We start from the raw sequence: 7,308 nt of genomic DNA, 5'->3' as shown, positions 1-7,308 counted from the left end.
TGCATTCTCTCTTCCCTTATCTCATTTATTTTGTTGCAATCAATTTTGTCTTGCATGTTTAAAGAACATTATTAAATTGATTGTTGCTTCTTCTGATTCTAAGCCTATCCCTCTTAAGTTATTGAGGCCGCTGGTCCAACACGTCCTTCTGGGAAGTAGTTGATTTACTGGTTAACTGATGATGAGAAAGACTCAGCTCATGTTCATGTGTTGATTAACTATGCCGAATTTAAGCCATACCTCGAGTAAGTTTCACAATGTATGCCCTTTGGGTTTCAATAATTATGGTTATCAATTGCATTATACTCCAAATATTGACTCGTGATAATTATATTTGGACAGTTCTTTCTTGCAATCCCAGTCAAATGCCTCTGCTCATAATCTACAAGCAGATTTTCCTACTTGGTTCCAGGAAAAAGTATATGTGTTATTGTATATTTTATGTTACTACTTAATGGTAAATAAAATATAACTGTTCATACTCTTTATATTCGTAGGTTATAAACGAGCCTACAAATGTGAGAAACCAATACTTAAAGGATTTATTGTATGGTCCAATAAGTTACATTAAAGAATGGCACACATACTTTTGTCAATGTGTACAAATTCCATACTCAAGCATGGACTGAAGGGAAGAAAACAATAAATAGTGGGTTCACGTAAAGGGCCTTATAGAAGGAGCCGTAAATGATTTTTATGGGGTCATTCAACATATATATGAACTAGAGTATAATACTACAAGTTATCCTAAGCGAGTTGTATTATTTTATTGTCATTGGTTTGATCCAACCAGTAGAGGAACAAGAGTTGATCCCAAATACGGAACAGTGAAAATTCTAATGGATAAAAGCTATAATTTGTTTGACCCATTCATCAATGCACATAATGTAAGGCAAGTGTATTATGTGCCATATCCAACAACAAGAAGGGACAAGCGTGGTTGGTGTGTTGCAATTAAAACGAAGCCAAGGGGTAGCATAGAATCCGATCATGTACAAGATGATGTGCCCTACCAAGTTGAGGAAATGTCACATGTTAATGAAGTCATTGAAGTTGAAAGTATTTCTGGATTTCAAGCTTTAAGAAGAGGTGTTGAAGAAGTAGACCCTAATAATTTGTTGACAAATGAAGAAGAATCAAATAATTTGAATGGAGAATCAAACAATATTGAACAAGACAATGAAGGGGAATTAGAAAATGACTTTGAAGTTTACAATTTTGAAGAGGATTAGACATTGATGTTTGTTAGTCAGTTATAATATTTGTTATTAGTGATATGTTTGTTTTCTTTTAATACTTGAAAACTTTGTTAGTGTATTTTATTTTTGTTGTCATATGGAAGTTTGTTAGTTATATAATTTTCATTCATCCCAATATTTTATTTGAGTGTTTATGTTAAAATATTATTTTCTATATATAGATATGTCATCAGGTGGTGCTGACCCTCCCCGACCCCCGTCTCATGACTCCAGTGGGAAAAGGAGAACTACGAAGAAAAAATTATATGGGGTTAGACTATTACCACCTCGAGATAGTCTACCATCATTTATCCCATCCTCGTCTTCTATGTCTATGCCAGTTAGATCTCCCGATGTTGCAGCTACACCATCTCCACCTCCGACTGAAGCTAGACCATCTTCATCTCATGTTGATGCACGTGGACCATCCACGGTACCTGCATCCACACCATCTCCATCCTCGGTTGATGCCCGTGGACCGTCCTTGGTACCTACATCCACACCTTCCCCATCCTCAATTGTAGCGAACATGCCTACCGATGAAGATGCTACAAATTTGGTGATGGAAGACCCCCCCCCCCCTTAATGATCGTCCTATGGTTATGCTAATCAATGGAGCGTAAGTATTACAAAATTTATATAATTATCATTATATATGATGCATCATTTGATCTTTTACTATTTTTATGAATTATTTTTTATATTTAGGTTTCATTCATCTAAGGTTGCACCAAAGGCTGTCACTTTGTCCATTAGGCAACAATTTGGTTAGCCTTGGCCTACATGGGGAGCGATTCCAAAAGATCATTAGGAACTTTTTTTCCAGCATTTTAAGGTAAATTATTCTTCTGTTAATGAATTAGTTCAATGGTTGAAATGGATAGTAATGTTGATTTTTTTATTTTATCTGAAATTGTAAAATTATTATTTTTCTAATTGTGAACCATTTCATAACTTTGTTATGCTTTAGAGAAAATTGGTTTGGAGATCCAAGGAAGAGAATGAAATTAAAAAAGCTTTTAACTTGAAAGCCTTTCATAGACGTTCTAAGATGTTTAGGGATGCCTGAAATGAAAATAAAAGGCCATATTGGATTGGAGATCATGTTTGGAATGATCTATTATCACATTGGAACGCACTTGAGTATCATTCTAAGTGTAAACAGGCAAAAAAAAAAGGGCATCTGAAAAGGGTGGATATATGCACACGGGTGGTTCTATCAACTTGCAGGATCTTGCCATTCGCATGGTATGTACATTAAAATTATAATACATAGTTGTTTATACTTGTTTAATTTACCACTTAATGTTTATTTTATAATGTTTATACTTATTAAAATTTACCACTTGGTTGATTTGTATACGTAGATGAGATCTTTCAACAGAGTCATTTACGAAAGGATATTGGTCAATTTGTCGATGATAGATCTAGAAAGACACATGTAAGACCATTATCTTGCATCTTTTTTTATTCTTTAAAATGTTTATTATACTTATCAAATAATAACTGTTTATAAATTACCGGAAGAATTTGATGCTAGACTATCTCAAGCTAGGTCTGATGTTGCATAAAGTGTTGGTGAATCACAACTCACTCCTGTAGACCCTGCTGAAGAACAAAGACTTAGGAATCAGTGTTGGGTTGCAGCTACGGGACCAAAGTGTAAGGGACACCTTTATGGTATTGGAGACCTTGCTCATACTTACAAATGCGGAAATAATAGCTTCATGCAGCATATGCAAGGATCTTTCAATCACACTGAAGATGCTACAGAGATTGACCGACTGAGGGAGGAGCTGTGTCAATCAAAGGAGGAGATGCATGTTTTATAGTTAGTTGTCCTTCAGTTCCTACCTCCTGAAGCATGGAACATTATTCATCAACAACAACAACCTCACCAGCAGAACCAACACCAACAGGACCATGCAGCTGACCAGCAGGCAGATGACCATCACGAACATGATGACTAACAAAGGCACTCTCCTGATGACTATTTTGATTATTGACTTAGCAACACAAAATTACTATTGACAATCGGCATTGACATTTTACGTTGTGTTTTTATTTTACATTTGTTTTCAATTTAACTTCATGATTTATTTTAGTCTATGTTTTGGATTTATCAATTTCACTATTTCTTAATTATAAGTATGCATTAATTCAAATTTTTACAATAAATAATACAAATACATAAAATAATTGCTAAATTGTCCATGATAGATGATAAACAGAAAAACAATTGAAATAATAAAATATTTATAAAATAACATTTTTCGACGGATTTTCCGACGGAAATAATCATGGGAAATTTCCGACAGATTTTTTGTCGAAAATTTCTGATGGAAATTTCCCACGGATTATTTCCGACAGAAAGCAAAAAATTCGTCGGTTAAAATTTCCTACGACCATCTTTTCGACTGATTTTTGTCCGTAAAAAATTCCTAATTAGCGACGGATTTTTAATGTTTTCAACAGATTTTGGCCGTCGAATAAAAGCTTTCTTTTGTAGTGGCATGAGCCAAGTGAGAGAATGTTAGAATTAATGTCTCATATGAGAGGCATGCAACTTATGTAAAGACTAATAAATAAATAATTAATAATTAAGGACTAATTGTAATTGGGTTAAATAAGAGAATTTTCTAGAGGTAACTGCTACTTAATGGGAGTAGTGGTTATAAAAGGGATTAATACCCACTAACGTGAAATAAGGTCTCATTCTTGACAGAAAAGTATTTTCTTTAACTCATGAACGTAGAGAAACAGAAAGAATAGTCAAGGAAAAGAAATCTTGTTTCTCTTCTCTTTCAAGGAATCAAAGTACACTGGAGAGAAGTCTCATTATAGAGAAATGTACTAACTGTTTATCTATTATTTGTGAGAATCATATATTTCAAAATCATATTGGTTTCCTATAATTATTAATCTAGGAAACCCTTAAGTTTTATAGTGCAAGCTTTGGTATGAAATGTTAGCCAACTGATTAATTTTTGGTGAATCCAAAAATGGTTTCTTACTCTTTTTTCTCATCTAGTAGATAGTTAGAATAATTGACAATATAAGAAGAAAAGCAATCACACTAACTATCATTACTATCAAACAGAACTTGTGGTGTTTTACAAGTTTCTTACCTTTGACAGGGTATGGTGGCAGATGCAGTTCGAAAATACCTCCACAAAGATTACTATTTCCAGTCATCACAAATCCACTTGCATTTTGAAAGACACCTTCAGTTGGCACCTCACCATTCAACATGTTAAAGAATACATTGAAATATTCTAAGAAATAAATGTTTTGTAGAACATCAGGAATTGATCCAGAAAGTGGTTTTGTGATAGGTCTAAAAGTTGAAGACCTTTGAGTGATGCCAAAGACGATGGTATGATTCCTTGTAAAGTATTTCCTTTCAAATAAAGGGAATCCAACATTGTGCATTCTCTGAGGTTTCCAAGAATGTAACCAGACAGATGATTCTCAGAGACATCTAGCAAATTGATATGCTTTAAGTTGCCCACTTCTTCCGGTATACTACTACTCAACGAGTTGTCAGACAAATCCAACAAGTTTGTCAAACAGAAAAGATTAAAAACCTCTAGTGGTATGGTTCTTGTAAGGTTGTTTTGTGAAGGGTTTAAGTATTGTAACTTTAGGCAATTTCCTATGCTTGGAGGAATATTTCCTCCTAACACATTTTCACCTATTTCCAAATGAAACAATTGACTAAGATTGCTTATGAAGGCTCTTATCTCTCCTGATAGCTTGTTTACACTTACGTCTAACACTTGCATTTTCTGAAACTTCCCAAAAGCAATTAGGATAATCCCAATACGGTTATCTTCCATGGTTAAGAAAGATGAGCCAATTAAATTTCCTATAGTTTATGGAATTTCTCCTGATATTTGATTACCTCTGAAATTTAGTTGAATGAGTTGGGTGGATAAATTGCCTAGAGAATTTGGCAAACGACCTTGAAAATTATTGTCAGCTATAGATAACATTTGCAACCTACTACAATTTGTCATTGATTTTAAAACTCCACATTATTAGCTGAATTGTCACCTAGTTTTTTCCAATACAATTTTCGGTGAAAAAGATCTTGTAGCTTCCCCAGAGGTGGAACTTGTCCTGTGAATTGGTTTCCTCCAATCTCAAGTACTGAAAGGATAGACTCATTTGTGATGAATGGTGGGATTGGACCTGATATTTGATTAAGCGCAACATAAAATCATTGGAGATTATGGAGGGTCTAGAACATGTTAGGTGGAAGATAGCCATGAAATTGATTTTCTATAGCTGAGATTTCAGTAAGAGATGAGATATTATAAATACAAGAAGGAAATGTTCCAATCAGATTGTTGACCGGCACACGTATCCTTATCAAGTTGTTTCGCTGACACACACTACTACAAAAAGATGATTCTACATCGGTTCTAAGGCACTTTTAAACACATTTTTGAACCGTTTTTGTAGCCAACATCATAGAAAGTCAAAACTTTCTACGACGGTTCTTGAAAAACCGTCTTAGAAAAGCTACACATTCTAAGACGGTTATTTTTCTGAGAACCGTCTTAGAATATGCAGTTTTTCTAAGAAATCATCTTAGAATATAATTTATTTTTTAAAAAAATAAAATAAATTTAGAATTCTAAGATGGTTCTTCAAAGAACTATCTTAAAATGTCTACATTCTAAGACGTTTTTCTGAAAAACTGTCTTAGAATGTATTTCTTTTAAATATATATATATATATATATATATATATATATATATATATATATAGAGAGAGAGAGAGAGAGAGAGAGAGAGAGGATTATAAGACAATTTTATTAGAAAACCATCTTAGAATGTATTTTTTTAAAAAATTGAACTTCCCTCGAATGACAGCACCAGGTTCACCCTGGATGACCATATATTTGGTGCCACCGGGATACAATCCAGCTAGAGCAAGAGATCCAGACTCATTAAAGTCATCCATGATGGCAGTTATCTCCTCAGGTTTGAACTAAATAAAAATCAATACATTAGAACAAATCAACAAAAACATAAAACAGATATGTTTTCACATGAATCAATCACACATCAAAACCAAAAATAAAAACAAAAACAATGTTATAAATATTTGAATTAATTAAATAAAATTATTATTATAAATAGATCTCTTAAACAACAAAAATATCTTATTTTATTAAATAAATCTAGCTTAATTAATTAAATAAATTATTATAAATATTTGAATTCTTAAAAAAAAAAAAGATTCCTTATTTTATCCTTTATAAATTATAATCATGATAGGAGGAATACTGTACTTCTATTAGTTGGTAGGCACGTGTGGTAAAAGCCAAATTTTATTGCTGAAAAGGAGAGTAGTTGGTACTAGTATGTGGCTTGGTTGCCACGTCAGCATGCCCCCCCTTATTTTGCAGCTACAAAAGGCCTATCACTCTCTGGTTTTTTTTCACTCACCAAAAAGACCAAAGAAGCAAAAGTAGATAATTAAAAAAAAAAAAAAATATATATATATATATATATATATATATATATATAATGTAATAACTTTTTTTTGTTTTATGGTAAATTTTATTTTGAGTTCTTAAATGATTTTTTATGAATTTCATGTTATGATATAACAATTTTTTTATTTTTTATTCTAGTGATAGTGATAGATTTTATTTTAAATTCTTAAAACACTTTTTATGGATTAATATAAAGAAAGACATAAACTATAACTAATTGAATTTGGATAAGTTCCAAACCTGAATCTGGCTATGGACTTGACCCAGCTTGAATTCTTGCGAACAAAAGCATGTTAGAAGTATATAAAATAGGGTAAGTAATCTGGCTATGGTATCAACTACTACAATGATGGCTATCAAATACCTATGTGATAACACAAGTGTTCTTCAGGAAATAAAGGTAAGTAATAGCTTTCTATATGATACCATCCTCTTTAATTACTATTAAAACCATGGTTTATGTTTTAAATGTTTGTTTTATCTAATTAAAATATTCTACAGGATGAGCATTTTGCAATCCAACAAAAGAAAATGCCCGAGGAACGGATCACAACATGTTGT

The sequence above is a fragment of the Glycine max genome, chromosome 9 (genome assembly GCF_000004515.6).
Source record: "Glycine max cultivar Williams 82 chromosome 9, Glycine_max_v4.0, whole genome shotgun sequence".
Classification (NCBI taxonomy): Eukaryota; Viridiplantae; Streptophyta; class Magnoliopsida; order Fabales; family Fabaceae; genus Glycine; species Glycine max.
Note: the sequence above shows the minus strand (reverse complement) of the source record.